Source organism: Lissotriton helveticus, chromosome 6 (genome assembly GCF_964261635.1).
Source record: "Lissotriton helveticus chromosome 6, aLisHel1.1, whole genome shotgun sequence".
In the NCBI taxonomy this organism is placed as follows: domain Eukaryota; kingdom Metazoa; phylum Chordata; class Amphibia; order Caudata; family Salamandridae; genus Lissotriton; species Lissotriton helveticus.
This window is the reverse complement of record NC_136067.1, coordinates 296,389,453-296,412,240: the sequence shown is the minus strand read 5'-3', so window position 1 is coordinate 296,412,240 and position 22,788 is coordinate 296,389,453. Positions and strand designations below refer to the sequence as shown.

Here is a 22,788-nt window from a genome sequence, read left to right as displayed (position 1 = left end):
CTGCGAGGCTCACTACATACAGACCCAGGAGACGGCCCGCGGAGGAGAAAACACTTTCAGGGACGGAATCGGGCTGCAGCCTGATAATTGCGACATAACGCTGCGGCGGCCGCTGCGGAAGGGTGAGATGCTCGAGGAGTGAATAAGCGTGAAGGCCCAAGCTGACAAGAGGCTGCGATCGCTCCAAAAGTGTGCTGAAGGTACGCTGTGGGATCGGTGAGGTCCTTGCACAACTGCGCTGAGGCCTGTGACCGCCATTTTATTTATGCACGTACAGTGCATGCACCACGCTTGGGGGACACTGGATAGCAGAGGCCTAGACTTCTGCAGCTACGGACTTGCTGCCCTTCAAGGATAACTACTGCGGGCATCTACCTCCATCCTGCCCGGCCTGGCTGACTATACTGTACTACATACTCGCGTCCCCCACCCGAGCCCCAAAGCGGCAAACAAGACTGGCCCTTGCTAACGCCTTACCCAGGCTAGACTGGTTCGCATCCTGCATGTCATTAACCTGAGAACCTGCGGGGGCTTCCGACTCCTCTTCGTTGCTGCTGCTCGGAAACCCTTGCCCCCCCACCGGCCGCAGCTGCCACGCGCCCGGCCGCCAAGGGGACGTGGTACGGCATACACCTGGACTTTGCTGGGGGCCCTCCTGATGTAACAACTAGGACCTATATTGCCCTGACCCCACCAGCGACTACCCTCCACCCCGACGGGGAGGCCTGCTGACCCGTGCACACCATACTGTGGACAACAGAGCTCCTACTCTTCTATCACGAGATGGGGCGCACCAAGGCCAGACAATCCAAGATTCCCTTCGAATCCCGTAAAAACCCCAGGTCTCAATCGCCGGAACACGAGGAATCCTCAACCAGCACCCCGCCAGAAGACGACTGGAAAACGCTCCTGCTAGGTATGAAACAGAGCCTCACGTCAATCGGCTCCAAAATAGATGCGCTATATAGGAGGATGGACACTGTGGTCGCTAAACTGGGCCAACATGACACCTGCATCAAGGAAGCGGAGAGCAGAATCTCGGATCTGGAAGACGGGGCCACGACTAGTGGGCAGCACATATCACAAATGGACAAACTGCTCAAGATCATAGCAGACAAGAACGAGGACTTAGAAGCCTGGTCCAGGCGGAATAATGTGCGCATCCTGGGCCTTGCGGAATCCACCAATACAGGCCGGATGGAGAACTTTGTGGAAAAGCTGGTGGCAGACCTCTTTGGGACAGAATGTTTTTCAGCGCACCTCACGATCGAGTGTGCGCACAGGTCGCTGGCCACCCGTCCCCCCCAGGAGCGACGCCCAGACCCATCATAGCCCGCTTCCTGAATTACCGCGACCAGGATGTAATCCTCCGCTTGGCCCGCGAGAAAGGGCAAGTACATTATGAAAACACAGCACTGGCCTTCTTTCCAGACTTTACACCGTCGGTGCAGGAAGCGAGGCGCAAGTTCGCAGGAGTAAAAAAGAAGCTCCAAACCCAGGAAATCCCCAACGCGATGCTCTACCCTGCCAAGCTAAGAATCAATCATCAGGGGAAACAACACTTCTTTACCACCCCGCAGCAGGTAGAGGACTAGCTCTAACGTCATAAGAGGGCGACCTCCTGGTAGGAGGCGGCCCGGAACCGCTCCAGGTTGCAGTCCCCACTGTCCCAGCAAGACTAGCATATGGACCCGATGACTGGTGTGGCGGGACACTTCTACATACTTCACCGTTGTTGGCGAACTGTTCTTCTCTGGTGATGTATGCATAAAAAGATAGGCATATATGGTCTGAGTTATAGACTGCTCGGCCACCCACCTCCGTCCCACGATTGGCTACCAAGCGACGGTGTCTGTGGGTGTAAGTAGGGAGGTGCATGGGCAGGCCGAGTGCCCCTAGCGGTTATTTCCCCCTAACGGGCGAACCCCCTGGAACCCGCTTCCCCCCCCCCCCTTTGAGGGGGCTGTCCTACATATCGAAATGTGGTTAATGTTGGAGGGTGGGGACTTTATGCCCGGCAAGTTGGGAATGCCGGTGTGGGTGGGGGGATACTTTGTTCTAACTATTGCAATGCTAAGTGCCGTGGGAAGTCTGGATGCTTATTATTGTATAATGTTCTTTACACGTCGAAAGGAGACGACAGGTAATGCACAGGCTCTTCCACACGTCAAGGTAGCTTCTTGGAACGTCTGGGGCCTTAATGACCCCAGGAAGCGCAGACAGATATTGGGCTACCTAGACAGGCACGGAGTAACAGTGGCCCTCCTGCAGGAGACGCACCTGGCGGCACTCCTCAATTCGCACCTCGATGGGCTTCATGCCGTGGATTTGCTTCTTTCTCCATTTACTCCAGGGGGGTGACCATTTTAATCAAACGGGGGAGTGGAATTTACACCACAGGGAACGGACTGACACAGAAGGTAGATTCTGCATAGTGTGGGGGCGACTTCGTTCTCACAATGTCCTCTTCGCGAATTACTATGGCCCTAACACGGATAACCCCAATGCCCTGCTCTTGCTATGGGGTAAGATACAAGCGTTGGGCATCACATATGTTATTCTGGGAGGAGACTTCAATACAGCTTTAAACCCCCAAGCGGACAGATCGCACCCCCTCCCGACACACTACACAGTCACACAGAGAACGACAAGCGACATAGTAGGAGGTCACCTCCTACTATAGCATCTAGCATCTAGCTAGGAGGTACCTGCTAGATGCCTGGAGATACAAACACCCCACACTCAAACAAGGCACTCATTACTCGGCGGTACACTCCACTTGGGCGCGCCTAGATTATGTTTTCCTGACGGCAGGAATGACACTGGCTGACGCAAGCGACGCACTTGGCCTGCACGTTCTCGGACCACTCCCCAGTCCTCGTGGACCTTCAGATCCCTGTAGATTGCTCCCCATATTTGAGCTGGCGACTTAATCCCTCTCACCTCTGCGACGCTGTCTTTAAGACTGATCTGGAGCAGGGCATTCAAGACTTTTTTGATCGTAATTGGACGTCCGTGTCCAGCGTCACGACAGTGTGGGAGGCCTTCAAAGTCACTCTACGAGGTTGGTGTCTAGCCAAGGGAGGGGGGGATACTCAAATCTTTACGAGGTGACCTAACGAAGCTTGAATCTGAACTACGTGAGCTAGAACACACACTGGAACGGAACCCACGCGATCATGCGACTAAAGCCCAAATGAGAGACAAATTGACTGAATATGAGACGGTGGGTGACAGAGAATGCAAGTTTCGTGGGAAACCACATACGGCGCGCATTTACGGGGAGGGCGACCGCCCTGGGATGGCACTGGCAAATGCAATTAGGCCTCCTAGGTTCGCTAACTAGGTTACAGAGCTATAGGACGCTCAAGGTACCGTGTACAGAAATCTCCCGGACCAACTCCGTATCCTCAGGGATTATTACAACACACTGTACACCTCACACGGGGGCATGCCGATCGACTTGAACGCTTATTTGGGAGACACTGCAATAGCCTGGCTGGGAGTCACTCAACAAAAGTTCCTAAACTTAAGAGTTGGAGCTAGATGAAGACGAAGTCTGGCCGTGCCCCTGGTTCGGATGGTCTTCCGATTGAATTTTATAAAAACGTTTGCCCCCTTGCTAGCTCCTATCCTAAAAGAAGTCTACTATGCAGCGTTGGGAAGAGGGGAGCTTGCCCCGCACTATGCGTGAAGCTCTGATAACCTCCCTACTTAAACCTGGCAAACCCCCCGTGCAATGCGATTCATATCGCCCTGTCTCTGCTAAATTGCGATACCAAAATCTTAGCAAACGTCCTCGCTACTCGCCTTAACCTCCTGATGGAGCGTCTGGTCTTAACAGATCAGGCAGGATTTGTCCCAAATCGTGCAACGTCACATAACTTGCGCACGCTTCATGCGGTGTTGCAAGACATAGATCCTAACTGCGAGGCAGTCGCTATATTTCGACGCCACAAAGGCGTTCGACTCGCTAGAATGGGATTACTTGTTAGGCTTACTGGAACGCATGGGGATGCCCTTCAGCTTCTTGGACTGGGTGCGGCTGCTGTACTTCCAGCCGACGGCGGTGGTGTTGCTAAACGGGTCCAGATCTTCCCCTTTCAGTATTAACAGGGGCACTCGCCAGGGGTGCCCGCTATCCCTGTCCTTTTTGCGCTGGCTATTGAGCCATTAGCAGCATAACTCAGACAGCATCATAACCACCGAGCGCTAAATTTACCCAGCCCAACAGTTACTCATCTCACTCTACGCAGATGACATGACGCTCTACGTCAAGAAACCGCAAGAGAACCTCAATCCCCTTCTGCGCGAAATCACGAAATTTGGTGGCGTTGCTGGGATAAAAATTAACGGGGGCAAATCCGCAGTGTTTTCCCCTAACGGAAAAAACGCAGCCACACCAACTAGACTACCCCCTTGTCTGGGAAACAGAGGAAATTAAATACTTAGGCATCCAAATAACTAGGCAGAGAGACACCCAGATTAGAGCCAATTACGGGACGGCCCTGGATAAAATTACTGATAGCATCACCAAATGGATACGCCTCCCACTCTCAATGGCGGGTTGTATCTCTCGCTCATCAAGATGGTGTTGCTGCCAAAACTTTTATATTTATTCACTAACATTCCATATAGCCCGGGACAACATTTTTTCTGCGCACTCAGAACCCAATTGACACAGCTTATATGGGGCGGGAAGCAGGCGATAATTGTCTCGCTACACTAATGTTACCATATCAGCAAGGGGGCTTTGAGGTCCCCAACTTTGAGCGGTATTACGACTGCGCACAAGGCCACTTCGCCGTTTACTGGTTCCACCCACCACCCTATATGGCACACCTGGCGGTAGAAGATGGATAAATGAGCCCCGTGAACGCATCAGGATGTATCTTCACGTGCGTGGGGGGAGAGAGAACGCGATCCATCCAAGGTTGACTGTACGGCGGCGGCGTGGAAACGCCTTGCCCGAGCCATGGGGAGGCCATTCATGTATTCACCACGGATGCCTGATGAATGACCCCCGGCTGCACGTCACCTGTGAGGCGATCTGTCGCAAGATGCTAACTAGACTTGAATATCGCACCTAGGGAGACCTCTACGTCCAAGGGTAGTTACTCACGATACATCAATTCTTCAGGGAACACTCACCCACAATAATGGAAACCTTCCTGTACACCCGGCTCTGACAAAGCGTTCGTGCAGTCACCCCCAAATTCCCAGACAAACCCGGCACCCTTCCACGCTATCCTGCAAAAGGATGACCCGCAGCATGTTGTATCACTACTTTACAAGCATGTGCAGAAGGCGCCATTGACTACCACACTGTGGGCGCGTGCAGACTAGGATGGGGATCTTGACGCGCTACTGATGGATGAGCAGTGGGAGGTCAGTTGCACACAAACAAATGCACTCACGGGCAATTCTAGGTTACGACTGGTACATTTCAAACTCCTACACCGCTTATACTATACCCCTGCTAAACTGTACAGGTTCCGCCTCAGAGATAATGATGGTTGAAACCGTTGTGGGAGGGAAGGAGCGGATTTTTTCAACCTGGCATGGACCTGCCCCAAAGTTGCCCAATACTGGACGGAGGTTTTTGTGGGCCTGTCGGACATGTTGGGGGTGGAGGTAACACCGTGCCCACTGGTGGCGCTGCTAGGCCTCACATACAACACTACGACCATACACAAAAAGTTTCTGGCACTGAGCCTACTCTTGGCCAAGCGCCAGGTGGCATGCAGATGGGGTAGGGGACGCGCCCCCAAATTTAAGTCGTGGATATTGACCATGACCACGTGGCAAGACCAACTACACACATATGCAGAGTTACTACCACCTAAGTCGCGCCCAAAAGATGTCTGGGGCCACTCACATCCTACCTTCTAAGGCAGCAAGAGGACGAGACGGAGAGATCAGGGGAGACTGGGGACACACCAGCCGGGGACACCTATGCTGTTCACTAATTTTGTAAGGCTACGTCTTCACGCACATTGTTGCACATTGGGACAGGCCCACACGGACTGACTACGCCGGAAGTATCACCTTATACACTGGAGCGAATGGGGCTAGAATAGAAGGGATAACCAAGCTGGGAGGAGGCACAGATGTATCACAGTTGTGCCGACCTGGCATGCTCCGTGTAACACAAGTCCTGCATATTGTAACACCTGTCGCACTGTTATTACCTGAACTGATATTTGTTGCCATAGGACACCTTGGTACGATGCGCGCATTATTATGTGAGGGGAGGGGGGGGGGGGGAGTTGTTACCTAAACTTGGTTTCTTTCTTTTCCAAATGATCATCAGCATGTACGGGAAGGTGCCTTTTCGCCTATGTGATTACCCGTCACTGTATTGGACGTACTTATTGCACTGATGTACCGTACTCTTTTTTCCATAATAAAGGTTTTGAAAAAAAATGTTAATCGTTGGGTGGCAGATCTCAGCAGCAGCTAAGGTCTACTGTGTGATGGAGCACATACATGGGAAAGTACTCTTGATAATTAGCTGATTGATAGGTACAGCATTTTTTATTTTAAATCATTAGTGAAATCTTGCTTGGTACAACATCGAACAACAAATGAGATGATAGATATAGGTTTACTTGTTTTCGCATGCAAAGGTGGGGATTGTATACTTTTGCTAGAATGTTTCAACAATATAGAGAAAGAAAATGTTGTGCTATGAAGGTGCAATCACAATTCAAAATAATATTTAAAAAACATGGTATTACAGAGACACGGCAATCATAGTACTCATAGAAAGCTAAGTACTGGTAATCCGAAGTTACATTTTATATTAATAAGACTAACCCTAACTCTTGCACAGCATTGGCAGTGTTGTCTTTTAATAACAAAAAGAATATAAAAAAAACAAATGTTAAATTGGAGCTGGAGACCCCAACTTCGAGATTACCTAATACTTACAAAACTATGGAAGAAATTACAGTCACGATGGGGATCAGGGCCGGCGCTAGGCATGGGCAGTATGGGCAGCTGCCCAGGGCCTCGCGCTCAGCTCAAAAACATGGGGCCTCGCTTCCACGTGAAAGGCTTCATTAAAGTCAGGCCACCTGTTCCTCCGGGGCCCCCTCCCCTCCGAGAACTGCAATTACCTGTAGCTAATGAGGTGCCAAAGGCGTGGTGTCAACCCTGGGATTACAGGCATGGGGGATGGAAAGAATGGCCGGGGGTCTTGGGACAGCAGGGAAGACTATTGTGTGTGAGCAGGTCAAGGGCATGGCTGTGCTCTGTTGAAAAGGTGCCATTTGCGTTTCCACGCAACAAATGGCCCTTTTGTTTTCAGGATCGGCTGAACAGTAATAGGTGCGGAGAGGCGGCAAAGTAGAAGAGGGAGAAGCTGTGGCTGAGCAAAGTTTATAGTCAAAGCCACACACCTCTAAGCCCTGTGCTTCCATGCTTTGGATCATGGCCCAAGTGTGGGGCCTCCTTCTCTTGGCCTCACATCCCTTATCCAAGAGGCCCGGGTAGGAGAGGCCCCTCTCTTGTGCTGTGGATCAGAGCTCTAGGCCCAAGCGTGGGGCCCCCTCCCCTGTGACATACAGTCATTATTCAGAACGGTGACACCGAGGGTAGGGCTCCCCGTCCCATGGAACTTTGTTGCACTAAAGTATGGCTCTGAAGCCCATGGGACTAAACACTTTCCTCAGGGCTTTGTGTGCATCGAGCAGCTTAATAGAACTGAGGAACTAGGTTAGAGTCCTAGCATCTGCTGAACATCCTGTGATTCTGGGCATATCACTATTTCCACATGCCCAAAAAATGAAAATATCCTTTTGTAAGGTAACTGGTGATCATATAAAGCTCTCTAATGCCTTAGAGCTTAGTTCACATAATATAAAACTGCAAATCCCCTCACGTTCTGGAACTGTGAGTCATGCCTGACTTTACTGCCACAGTCCCATGTAACACAGCAGAGTTCTAAATAACCCTGCTGTTGTTCCAAATGTAAAGGAGCAATGAAGATGCTTTTGAAATATTGATTTTATGTTGTCACATTTGTTGTGTGTGATGACATCTGGGTCTGTGCTGTACCCTGCGCTTTAGGAGATAAGTGGATGGGAGCGTGCGGAGTGAAAGTGTGAAGATAACATATAGCAATGGAGGGGAAATGGGAAGACTTCAAACCTGAGACAATATGTGTTAAGAGGACAAAGGTTATCAAGAGACAAGATGTTGGAGGGAGGCTGAGAGAGGAAAGCAAAGGGGATAGTTGAGAGAAGTAATAGGAGCAACACACTCTGACTTTGGGGAAACAGTGTGCTTAGACCAGGTGGAGACAAGGAAAAGTGTAAAGAAATAAGGTACATGCAAAATAGGAGATAAAGAAGGATATAGGTGCAGGAAGTAGGAGTGTGGGGGGGTGCAGCTGCAGTGCCCCCAACTTTAAAATGCTGGAGTTTGGAAGGTGAATGAGCAATAAAGATGCCTGTAAATTTCAAAGACAGACATCAAATGTCAGAGGATGTGTTCTGACAAATTGCTGCCTATTCTTTTAACATAGAGATTGTTTTCTTTTCTTTGAGTGCAAACTGAGGGGACTTTACAAATTGATCTATGTGACAATCGTGCTGATGTATAAGGAAAGGCTATAGGATGTCATTTTTTTCTAACACAGTAAAATTTAAATATATAATAGTGTCAGGTGAGAACAGGCTGGCTTGGAGGTTGGTTGTATGTCACTAAGGGGCTACCTGTCAAATGTCCCTGGTCCATGCAAGATGTGCTACTACGGCCCAAGTTTTTATTTTGATTTCTGGTACTTGTAGTTGTGTTTATGCCATTATAAAGCAAGACAACAAGCCCCAGAAATCAAAGAAAAAACCTGGACTGGAACAGCACATCATGCAGTGACACCATTTTAGTTGCCAGGTCTGAAGTATATAGACCTCTGGGCCAGAACAGAGGGGTGGGCATGTGCCAACAATAACGGACTCGCTCAGAGATGGTAATACAAATTCTCGTGTCGAGGGTTATGGTCCGTAATCTCGCCACTGTGTGGAGGGCTTTTGTTTTACAGTGGGGAGGCGAGCCCCGGAGAATGTGGCCAACAGCGCAAATTACAACATTCATCATATTAACAACATCACCGCCGGCTCTGTAGTGAGGGAGGAGTGCACGCAAAGTGGCGTGAGAATTTCGCTGAAAAGGGAATGTAAGCACGGGAAAGCCTGAGAGAGGGTAATTACGGTAGGTGACAGAGTAGCAGAAAAGTAAATATGTGGATGTGAAGCAAAGGAAAAATACCAAGGGAAACAGGAAAAAGTGGGTAAAAGCACAAGATATAATAGGGTAGAAGAGAAGTTGAGCATTTAGCAAGTATAAGGAAGAGAAGCTGAGGAGGTTGTGAAGATGACTGGGTGCACACTGAAAGGAGAGGGTAAATGTAAATGGACAACTAAGTAAATGTTTGGGCGGTGGCATCAGGACCGAGGGCGTGAAGGACCAACTGCACATTATTTATGGTCGTCTTTAACTACCCAACCATGGGGCGGGGAACACTTTTCTTAGCTTTCGTTATGGCCCATCGAAGAATCACTGCACCACTGTGAGTGAGCAAGTGATGGATGGAGGGTAGCATGAGCGAGAGGAGGATGACGTAAGGAGAAGAGAAAGTGTGGCCAGGTCAGGGCATCTTGAGGAAGAGAAGAGGGGAATGTGATGGACAGAGATGTTGGAGAAAGCCAGTAAGGAGGAAGTGAGAAGAGAAAGTCCAGAAAAGTAATCATGTGGATGAACTTGGGAGAAAGAGTGCTAGAAAGAGAGGGCAATTAGGCAAAGAAAAGGGGGAAAGGCTAATAAGGGGAAGTGAGGACGGATATTGAGATTAAGGGAGAAGAGGGTGTGAGAAGAGAAAGATATTTGGGGAAGGTTGAGCGAGAGGAAAATGTGAAGGGAGAAAACTAATAGGGGAACTGATGGAAGAAACGCGAGAAGGAGAAAACTGATGAAGAAAAGAAAGTGACTGAGAGCTAATATGAGAGGAGAAAGTGAAGTAAAAACAAGGGTAACAAATAACAAGTATTGGCCGTGCGGCTGTTAAAGAGGAATTGAAAAATACCGGCCTATAGCGAGTCTCCCTCTATTAGCTAAAGTGACGGAAAAGGCCATGAACCAGCAGTTATCTGAACATATTGAAAGAAACAATCTGCTTGATGATACTCAGTTCGGTTTCCGTAAGTACCATGGTACGGAAACCGCCCTTATCAAAGCAGCGGACGATATCAGAATCATCCGTGACCAAGGAGGAACAGCACTTTTGGTACTCCTGGATCTCTCGGCAGCCTTCGACACGGTCGACCATAAGATCTTGGTCGACCGTGTCGGAAGGATGGGTGTTCAGCTTACTGCGAGAGATCTGCTAGCCTCCTTCCTGGCCAACAGAACACAGGCGGTCACACTGGGACCATACCAATCTGCCAAACTGTCGCTACCGTGTGGGGTTCCTCAAGGCTCATCCCTAAGTCCGACACTATTTAACATCTATGTGTCAGACCTTGCTACTGTCATCAAAGCATATGGGATGAGCCTAACCTCATACGCAGATGACACGCAATTGGTGTTGGCCATCAAGGGTGATGGGCAGGAGGTGGCAGAGCGTTTTCAAAATGGAATGACCGCCATTGGTGAGTGGATGGCAGGCAACTGCCTGAAGCTCAATTCCGATAAAACTGAGGTGGTCATTTTTGGAACCCTCTCCCCGGCCTGGTCTGCAACCTGGTGGCCCCCAGCTTTCGGTACCCCTCCATGTCCTACTTCTAAGGTCAGGAACCTGGGAGTAACCTTCGACGACCAGCTCAACTTCATGGCACATGCAAATAAGGTAGCGGCCTCTGCCCACTATAAATTCAGAATGATAAGAAAAATCACTCCTTTTCTGCCAGATGCGGCCGGTTACTTCTTTGGTTTTAACATCCTTAGACTATTGTAATGGACTCTTTCTTAATGCACAAGCACGAGTCACAAAAAAAGTTGCAGACTATACAGAACGCGGCAGCACGCCTGTTGTCCAGAACACCTAAATTCGCTCCCATCTCAGATACCTTGAGAACTTACCACTGGTTGACCATCCAAAACAGGATTAAGTTTAAATCTCTGTGTACAGTTTATAAAATACTGCGGGACCAAGGACCTCGCTTTCTCAAAGACCAGCTTATTCCTTATAACCCGGTTAGACAGCTTCGATCTACATCCCTTAATCAACTAGTGGTCCCACGTTCCAGAATAGTCTCCGGGGGTGATCGCCGCTTTTTAGTCGCGGCTCCTAAGCTCTGGAATACTCTGCCACAACACATAAAAACCAGTCCTTCACTCCTGCAGTTTCGAAAAAGTCTGAAGACGTGGTTATTCAATCAATAACATGGCATATCAATCTGCATGAGCCTTTAATCATTGGGGAGGGACATTGTTGTAGTCTAGCGCCGAGACGCCTACGGGTATTCGTTCGCGCTCTATAAATGTCCGTAAATAAATAAATAAAGTAACGCGGCTTGCACTGGCTTCAAGTGGAGGAAAGGGTAGAATTCAAGGCACTTTACTTGGCGCATAGGGGAATCAACTATAATGGACCCTCCTCGATAGTGGCTCTTTTGATACCTTACACTCCTAGCAGTACCTTAACATCCTCCAATGATTGATGGCTAAAGGTCCAAATTATCAGATTGGGGTTGTATCCTTCTCGCATTTGACCCCTATGCTTTGGAATGCTATGCCCACTGAGCTCAGAAACTAAATGAACAAGACCCGATTAAAAAGAATCCTTAAAACATGGCTTTACCCCCACTTGCTCTAGACATGTACCACCTCAGAATCCCGCTAGTGTACACAGTGATCCACTCACGCAGCACTGGGAAGCCCCCAGGCAGCTATCTGCTTAATAAATCTGCATAGAATAAATGTACATAGCATAACTTGAGGAACACTGTTACAGGGTGGTAGTGAGGGAATTCATAGCGAAGGAGCTCATTGGCGAAGCGACCAACTAACATTGTCGCACCGACGGCCACCAGCACCAACGCCGGCACTGGATGTCCCAAATTAGAGGGGCCTCACATCTTCCCTTTCGCCCAGGGCCCCAAAAGTCCTAGGACCGGCCCTGATAGTAGTGGTGTGTGCGAACCCACAGACTACTGAATTCCCTTGGAGAAATGCCTACCCACTCCACGCCTGACCTCTGTGCATTATCATACATCTGCAGCACTGCCAACTCAGTGCCTATTTCTCTCTAGGACTACAATTGCATTATTGCCCATCGACCTCTAGCTAGAATGGTTAGCAAGGGGGTGGGGGGGATGGGGGGTAACGGTTATAAACCAGAATCAGAAGGACTCAATTCTATTAGAACATTCTATCTACTGCAGGTTTAATGTTCTAAAATTAACAAGGAAAACAGAAAGGTAAACACAGGACAATAGTAGCCGAAGGCCTATAATAGACATTACTGGGCCTAGGCTACTCCACTGTCATCATTGAGCTCTAAACATGGCAATGTCCTAATGGGTTAAACCATGATATATTATTATGTTCGTTGATTTTTATTATTAATTAAGCATGTTCAGAGAGTTGAATTGAACTAACAAAGGTGACACTGTTTTTGTTAAACAGACTAGAAGCATGATGTTAGGCATCCATCGATCGATGTAGCATTCCCATCTGCATTCTAATTTCTTTGCAATCCAAGATTTATTTTTAGTTTCACTTTAGGCTTGAACTTCATGTTTTCTATGGGTCAAATTTCACGTAATTTGGCTGACGCTGCTTTCAAAAGAATAAATGCAGCAGAGAAAATTACTATTGACTTTACAAGCAATATTTACACATGTATTCATTTCGATACAAGGAGTGTCTTACGAAAATAACATACCAGAGAACGAGTATCTGAAACAACAATCCACATAAATACACTCCACACTATGCCACATAATTCCATTCAACATATTTTCCCTCAATGCCACACTATTCAACTCCACACAAATCCGTTCCACACTACATAATTTATCAAACCGCATTATTCCACTCCACAGCACAATTCCACTCCACACCACATATATTGAATTTAGAACACAGAATTCAACATCACACCACAAAATTCAACATCACACCACATAATTAAACTCCGCTACATAACAATACACAACACAAAATGTCATTCCATAGAATTCAAATAGTCAAAAACACCAAATTACTATTCACGTAATACAACTGCACACCATGCCACTTAATTCCACAACACAAATCCACACCACACAACAATGCAACAACAATTCCAATCCAACCCACTTAATTCCACTACACACCTCATACATCCACCACAGTCCATAACACAAGTACAATATTTACATTTACAACACCAATACCTCCAATTCTTTGTTTTAAACACCCAAACACACAGATCTGGAGCTTAGCTCCTATTTGTTCTTTTTCGTTACAAAAACATAACGCTATCCACACCACACAATTTAACTCCACACATTTCCAATGCACACCACATATTTTAACACCAAACTACATTATTCCACTCCAACACCATTCCACAACAACTCAACACAATTACACAACACACCAATATATATATATATTACACACCAAACAAATCCAATCATGATGTGATCAAGGCTGTGGAAACGCCGCCGAAACTGCAATAAAGCAATCACTTTTAAATTAAACATTGTGATCCGTACCGGTCTTTGTTACCAGAGGTGGTAACTCAGATATATATATATATATATATATATATATATTCACTGAAAAAACCATAGGTTATAGACCATATATAGTTAGGAATTAGCATTTAAAAAACCTTATTTTACTCACACAAAACCATTGAAATTCCATATATAGTTAGTTGCACTAACTATATATCGTGCACCCGCAATCCACTGCTGATCATGTCACATATTACATCATTCATGACATGGTCAGTGACATCACTGATGACATCACTGATGACATCTCAAATGACATCACTGATGACAACATCCAGTGACTGTATTTTTCTGTAAAGTTAAAATATGTCTTGAGTGGATGTATAAGTGTCTGGATGAAGGATTTAGTAGGTGCATGACTGACTGTATGAGTGAGTGATTAAATGTGTCTCACTGAATGCATGGGTTAGTGACTAAACTGTCTTAATTTGTGCATCATTATGTCTGTTGTTCTGTAAACTGCTGCATGTGTTGATCATTAGCTATACGAGAGGCTATATGTGTTATTAATTGGTTGCCCAAGTATTTCTATGGGAGATTGAGTTTGTGTGGGGGTGGCTGGAAGGTGTGAGACTATGCATAGATGTGTGAGCAGTTTATTCACTAGGTGTATGAGTTCAAGAGTGCATGTGGAAACAGCTACATGGGCAGTTGACTGTGTGCATGAGTGTATTGATGAGTGAATGGATATCTCAATGCTACATGTCATAGTAAGTACATATGTAAAACACAGTACATGTGAGAGTTGGCATATATAAATAACTGTGCATGAGAGCCACTGAATGAGTGAGTGGTTGTATCGATCATTGTGAACTTGTATCAGGGATTGTATAAGAGAGTAAATATGTGTTAGTATATGTTTCAATAAGTAAGGTGTGTTTAACTGTATAGTTGAAGAAATGGAGGTGAGATTGTTTCTTTGCATGACTGACTGGGTGTGTGAGTAACTCCATGGATGAGTGGCAGTGTGTGAGTGTCTGTATACACTGAGTGTATCTAAGGTTATATTAGAGTCTGAAGAGGTTTATCGTATTAGCACAAGAATGATGTCAAATGAGATGTCATCAGTGATGTCATCAGTGATGTCATTTGAGATGTCATCAGTGATGTCATCAGTGATGTCATCAGTGATGTCACTGACCATGTCATGAATGATGTAATATGTGACATGATCTGCAGTGGATTGCGGGTGCACGATATATAGTTAGTGCAACTAACTATATATGGAATTTCAATGGTTTTGTGTGAGTAAAATAAGGTTTTTTAAATGCTAATTCCTAACTATATATGGTCTATAACCTATGGTTTTTTCAGTGAATTTTCAAGGTTTTGTAAATGCTAATTCCTAACTATATATGGCCTATAACCTATGGTTTTTTCAGTGAATTTTCAAGGTTTTGTAAATGCTAATTCCTAACTATATATGGTCCATAACCTATGGTTTTTTCTGTGAATTTCATTGGTTTTTTAACAGCTAATATCTGTAGCTGTAAAATGTATTCTTCTTTAAATCCAAAAATATATTTTATATGTTTATGAATAATTTTTTTTTTAAATATTTTTTTTACTTCGTTCCCGCTTCGCAAATCGGGAAGCTTCCCGTTAGCTGACCTTGATGCCGCGAAATAGACCGCGAGCCGGTAAACGTTTCTTTACCGCAAGTGCCGCGTTACAAAACAACATCGTGACGCCTCCCGTCCGCATGACGTTTCACGTTGTCGCGTGATACGTCATATGACGTACTACGTTAGCGAACTGGTACGCGAAGCGAGTCGCAAAGCGCAGGTTTCTGGAAGCAAACCGGGAGGCCCTGCAAAGCGCTTAACGTAAACACAGCAAGTCATGTGACTTGGTAATAACACTTTTCATTGGTTCATTTCACTTTTGGTTTCCTAATGATGTAAGACTAGGTCATATAATCTAAAATGAACACTTTTGATTGGTTGAGAACTCTTGTTTTTCCCAAATGATGAAAATCCCTCCTTCTTTCCTCACTCTGACTTTCATCATTGTGAGAGAAAGACCCTTTGTGATCACTGAGCAATGGCTTCTTTAGTAGCTTCAGCTGGTGCTTCCCCACCACCTCCACCACATCCAAGGAAGAGTGGACCACCTGCTCAAGTTATAATTCAACAAGAAGAAGAAGAAGAGGAACAGGAGGACGAGCACGAAGAGAGGCAGTTTTTGCCTGAGCAGCCCAGGACGTCTCACCGGAAAGAAAACTTCATTTGGCAATTTTTTAAAATTCCCAAAGGTCAGAAAAAAGTAAATGCAAGATACGTAACTTGCCTTATATGTCAAGATAGACTGTCCAGAGGGACCGACAAAAAATACAGTTTCGGAAACTACACAATGCATCGCCATATGACTAGGTGGCATCCTAACAACTACAGTGCTGCACAGTTTCGGAACGACCTAGATAATCTCCCTATTATGGCCAGAAGATCTGTTGTACCGGAAGTAACGGGACCAGAGGGCAGGGAGATGGTGCCAAATATACAAATGAGATTTGGTGAAGTAAAACACACCTGCGTATTTTGCGATGGATTCATTTCCTACGGAGAAAGAAGCATCACTCTGATCAACAGAGCTATTGACTATCATATGCAAGTTTGTCCGAAACGCCCAAAATAATAAATACTTCTTTTTTATGTTTTGTTGCTCCTGTTGAGCCCTTTACAATGAATCGTTTTCATTGCCCCCTCCAAGAAAACCCCCAAAAAATATAAAACTGTTCCGAAAAATTCAAAAACAGTAAAAAAATGTTCAGAAAAATAAAAAAATAAAAGTTCTTTTCAGAACTACCTCCCCGTTATTAAAAAATTGGTACAATATTTGGAACTGTGCCAACCTCTATTTCTCTTAGTTCGCTTCCTAGTTCGCTCGCCGGTACGCGAACTGGAAGCGAACCAAAAACAGTAAGTATAAGGGAGGGAAACACACACTTATGTTAAAATAAAGACAGCTATAGGGGAGTAAACTAGAGATACTATTACCCGTAATCCACTGCTGATGATGTCACATATTACATCATTCATGACATGCTCAGTGACATCATCAGCAGAGGATTGCGGGTTTTTTGACAACATGCCTTATCCACGGTTTAATAACGCTGCCTTTTGCTTTATATAAGTTTTCAAATTGTATGAAATATATACCAATAGGTCGTTATGAACCTTTAGGTAGTGCTTTTCTTCATGAGGTCTGGTCGCTTCCATACACATACAGATGTTTCAAAGATGATCAAGAAGTTTATCTGAATGGAGAGGAATGCACTGAGACGCCAGATCATTCACTAATGTGTAGGCACATACAGTTACACGGTTCATGCAACAAACACCGACCAAATATGGCTTGCGTGTTGCAAGGCACGCCAGTTCCTGCTATCATCCCCACGTTCAAGTTGTTGGAAAATTGTAGTTATTTGATGCTCAATAATGAAGATTGTTCTGAGTTAATTAAAAGTATTCCTTTTATCGTAACAGTAAGTGAACGGGTTATTTGCTGCAGAAATGTTCTATTTCCTCCCACACATGAACATAGGGAGTTTTCAATCTGGCCACAAATACCAACCTTGGGACACGTTTCAACGGCATGGCAAGAATAAGAGCTCTTTTGTCTCAGAGAGAGGTGGCCTTGAGTTCGGCCCGTGAAACTTTCGTACTTCACATAGCGAACACCCATACAGAGGTGCACACCCTTTTCAATTAAGATTTGCCTTTCAATTTCAGCAACATGTTTCCGACTATCTTTAACGCATCCTCCACAAAGTCCCTGGCACACTTTTTTAAAGTTGTTACCAGTGGTCTCGTGACTTCATTTGAGAAAATCTTTGGAGTCATCCCTGCTTCCTTTCATTGTATTTTCTGCACTCTGGTTCGTAGATTGGCATTTTTACTTGCATTACCAGCGGACGCTCTTGTGCTTTTTTACATTTTTAAATATGGATGTCCCTCCTATGCAACCTCCGACCCTGCAGCTGCTGACACTGTTCCGCAATCGCATGCTAGAATATTATGGCACAATGCCGTTGGCGATATTAAGCACGGCATATGGATTATCTTTTCGGTTCTCCTACTTCACCTGTGTCCAGCCTGTATTTCACTGCCTGACCTGTGATTTCGATTGGGCCATTGATTTGTGTCTCTGCGGACCGGTTTCTCCTGACGTCGACTTTAATCAGCTGATGACTCCTATCATTACTCACGAGTTGGTTTGTCCTGGCGAAAGGATTATGGCTGTGGCATTGATGCATGGACTACTTGGTCCCTGGAATTTACTGGCGGCAGCACAGTCTTTCTTGGAACAGAGCTTTCTTGAAAACCCACCGAGCTGTCCTCTGATGGTGATAGAGGATCCGGTGCTGGGAGAGCACGTATGTTCTTTTCCGCTTTTAAATTGGATGGCTGAACTGTTTTCGGATGAAGACGGTGACTTCCTATTGGAGGCTGTTGCAGCTTATTTTGCATACACAGTTATGTCATAGACCTTTTTCATGTTTGATATGCTGAGTACTAGCATTTCATTGACAATTCATTGACTTATTTGTCAAGTTTTTATTATTTACCTTGCCTATTGGCTTAAGACTCGATAAAGTACTTGGCTGTTTTATTTTTCCTTAGCATTAAATTTTCCTAGTTTTTAATGCTTTACCTTGCGGACCGTCCACATATAAACTTGCAATCTGCTCTCATGAGATGGCACTTCTATTATCTTATTCAGTTCGTTTCCGGATCATGAGGAGGTGTCATCTAGGTCCTGGATATCTTTACACCGTGTTAAGTTAGCATGGGCTCATTACCGGTTTAAACGCCATTTTTCCTTTTTTGCAACTTCTGCACACGACACTTAGTTGTTGCTTTAGCTTTCCACCTAGTAGTTCATCGTGGTTTACATGAGAATAATATGTTATTGGTCTACTATCTGCTTTACTTGTTAAACTATATCTGTACAGCGAGTGCTAAAGTTTCAAGAACAACACGATACAGAATTGTTATGAGGTCTGATCTCCACGACTTCATACTCATAACATAAGTGCACCTTCTGCCAATTCTGGGCATGAGGCGGGTTTTATATTGCTTTGCCGAACACACATACACAACAGTTGATGCGGTTCACATGAAGAGAGAGCTGGTGTATGCTGATGTGATTCCTTCAAATCTAAGACACTAAAGTATGGGCACGCCCTAAACCAACACAAAGAGACCTTCTTAGCAAATAATATAATATGTGTATTAGGGAGGGTGAGATATAAGCAGCCGCGGGCCGTGGAGGGAGTTACGATGGGGCAGGGAGGCGGGGAGGGGGAGAAGCAGGGTGGAGCCCTCTCTACCTTGCCCCTCCCCCTCCCCGCCTCCCTGCCCCACCGTAACTCCCTCCACGGCCCGCGGCTGCTTATAAGTGTTGCTAACTCTTATTCATTTACAGCATGTTAACATACTGTCACCATTCGCTTTTTATGTACTAGTAACTATGCTGGTAATTTTGCTACTGATAATATGTGTACTTGTATTCTCCACCCTGCTTCTCCCCCTCCCCGCCTCCCTGCCTCACCATAACTCCCTCCACGGCCCGCGGCTGCTTATAAGTGTTGCTAACTCTTATTCATTTACAGCATGTTAACATACTATCACCATTCACTTTTTATGTACTAGTAACTATGCTGGTAATTTTGCTACTGATAATATGTGTACTTTTATTATCTAAGGTACTACGCCTGAGAAGACGGCATTAGTAAATAAACATTTCAAATACACATCTGTTCTTCTTAACTCCATGTTCTGGTTTCTAAGAAATCTATAACGACCGACTGTTCATGAGTTCCACGTATCCTGAGGTACTATAAGTTCATATTCTGGATTGTCTAAACATTGAGAGTTTGTTATATCCAATGTGACACTGTACCTAGCTTGCTAAGGAGTTTTTGATTACTAACGTGAGTTTTGGGACACCCTAATTCGCCGAGGTTCCAATCCTCTGTCCACAGTTCTGTGTGAGAACAGAAACCCTGCGACAGGGGCACCCCCGACCCTTGCTGGAGCTTCATCACACTTGCGATACAACTCCAGCAATGCATTCGCCGAGGTTCCAATCCTCTGTCCACAGTTCTGTGTGAGAACAGAAACCCTGCGACAGGGGCACCCCCGACCCTTGCTGGAGCTTCATCACACTTGCGATACAACTCCAGCAATGCGCCACCTTTACGGCACAGATACATCACGCATCTGTGCTGTTTTTGCCCCATGATGCGCCGCATTGTAAATGCAGCACACCATAGGTGACGGAACAGCGGCACAGAATGACTAACACATCCCTGGTGATGCGCCAGTCATCATAAATGTATCCCTATGCTTCTTATCTTGTTAGAGATGAACCGCCATATGTATCATCAAAGTTATTTGCATTTCCTAAATAGCGAACTTTAAGGAATAAATATCGATTCTTTACCATTCCTAGTTTGCGATGAGCTATTTGCTAATTAGCCGAATGTAGCCCAATGAAGCCCAATGTAGCCCAATGTAGCCCAAAGATGGCCGCCAGACACACAAAAAAACAAATGTAGCCCAAATATCAGCCAGATGTAGCCCAACTATAGCCCAGTGACAGAATGACCAATCAGCTTCGCAAACCTCCGTTACGCGAAGCGGAGCGCTGTTACAGATATATATCTTTTTTTGAACGTTAATTTCTCAAAATCCACTGGAGCACATATATTGAGACCTAGCAAAGGCACATCGGGCTACCAGTCCCTAATATTTTGCCAAGTTTCGTGCAAATCCATTCAGCCGTTCAATTATTATTATAATTTTTTTTTTTTGCCCCGCGGGGCCCTTTTAAAACCTCCACATCAAACCTAGGGGGTCAGCGAGGATCTACTATGCCCCCTTATAGTTATTTCCCCCTTTGTTTTGACCTCCTCTTGTCTCTCGATCCTACCGAGAGACAAGATGGCAGCCGCTACGGACTGTTTGGAATGTTGACAGACGCCGGAGAACCAATCAGCTTCGCTTCACAAAGCTCCGTTGCGCGAAAAGTCCGCGAACCAGTGCGCTGCCCGGTCCGCTGTTACAGATATATATCTTTTTTTAAACGTTAATTTCTCAAAATCCACTGGAGCACATATATTGAGACCTACAAAAGGCACATCGGGCTACCAGTCCCTACAATTTTGCCAAGTTTCGTGCAAATCCATTCAGCCGTTCGGGCTAAAAGTGAGGCCAACCGCCCTATGGAAAACTCAATGTTAAAAACACGTTTTGGGACCCCCCTTTTTTCTCGGCCCCCACTGGACGAACCCCCCCCAAATTTTCAAGGGCTGCTCAGAAACAAAATGTGCCATTTTCCTGAAAATTTCAGCCAATTCCGTCCACAAACGCCAAAGTTATTAGACATAGAATTTTCAAAAAGCCCATAGAGAAAAAATCCTAACTATATATACCTACTGGCGACCGCCAGTAGGATATATATATATATATATATATATATATATATATATATATATATATATATATATATATATATATATATATATATGCCACAAAATTCAACAGGGCACCACATAACTCCACTACATACCACTCCAAAACAAAATACCATTCCACATAATTACACTCCATACCACAGAATCCTACGCCACGATTCCAGTACACTACATAGCACATAATTACTAAACATAATTGCACAGTACACCATGCCACATAACTCCACTACACAAATCCTTTCCACACCACACAATTACACATCTAACTAATCCAATACAACTCACATAATTACAATACACACCACATACGTACACACCCTAACACATAGGTAAAAGACATTGTCATTTACAATGCCAATAGCTCTAACTCAAACTAATGCTAGACTGATTGCTTATTTTGCTACAAAAATATTCCACCAGTAGCATAAGTAAGGGTGCAGTCCCTTATAGGACTAATAGAGGTCCCTTTACAACTCCACAAAGACACCTAGTCACAGCCTGTGGTACTACACCCTTTTCTTGCTTCGTGGATTTTCTTTAGGGAGAGGTGTGGCGCCGCGGCCAGGGCGACTGACGCTGGAATCTGGGGACCACGGTTCGATCCCTGGCTCCGGCGGCAGGTTAGCCCAGCACCATGTGACTCTAGGCAATAGCTCGCTTAATCTTCCCGACGGCCCCCAGCGCCTAGAGACCCTTACCGGTGATTGTGCGCTTTACAAATGTGGACTTTACTTTAATTACTTATGCTACTGCTGGGATATTTTCTAACAAAATAAAATCTAACAAACATTATCAAAACAGCGCGAATAGCTGAAACTTTCAGCAAGGCGAGACCTATTGCATATGCCTGTTTTTTTAACTCAAGGTAATACTGTGTTGGCTACGATTTCACCTCATTAGTGCCAGTTTATAAAAACATATACAGAAATAGGCAACTGAAAGATGAGTAGTTAATCTTTGAGAAGTGCCTTTCACTCCATGCATCCTCATTGCGAGTGCTTTTAGTTGCAGTCTAGATAGGCCAATGGCTGTGCAACCCTGAACCCAAGCTTAAGAAATAACAGAGTACATGCAAAAACCATTTAAAAAACACCTTGTTTTTAGCAAGAGTGCATTTCTTGAACCTTGCTGTATTTAAAGTATTGTTTTAACTTCCTTACAAGCCACAACACAAGTAGCATATACATTGTAATAGATCTGTATCACAGCAGTAAACAACATTCCAAAAGGTTTCCTTTATTTAATATGCACAGAACAATTCATTTTTAACATAACTTTAAAATGCAATTACAATCCCCACCTTTACCAAGAGATTTGTTTAAAATGTACAAAAATAATAACTTGAGGTATGGTCTGCTGCACTATTAAATGCGAATAATTTGGTCTGGGTGGTGAACTCTGCTCGTGGAGTTTTCTGCACTCCGCACAGCTCGCAGAGTGCAGAAAACTCTGCTCCGCATAGCGCGTAAGTTCTTCTCAGATCGCCAACTGTAAGTTGGGGAGCACGAGCTGCAGTTCAAGTAGAATTTTGACCAGAGCGGCAGGAAAATCAGCTCGAATGCCAGTCCGTGCCGCACA

The 22,788-nt window shown here is 45.3% G+C and overlaps 1 protein-coding gene across 1 annotated transcript in view; it reads right to left on the bottom strand.

Annotated features, from left to right (window-relative positions):
* The window catches only part of LAPTM4A (lysosomal protein transmembrane 4 alpha), a 68,707-nt gene that overhangs the window by 18,782 nt on the left and 27,137 nt on the right, over nt 1–22,788 (bottom strand). The gene's annotated exons all lie outside the window — the stretch shown is intronic.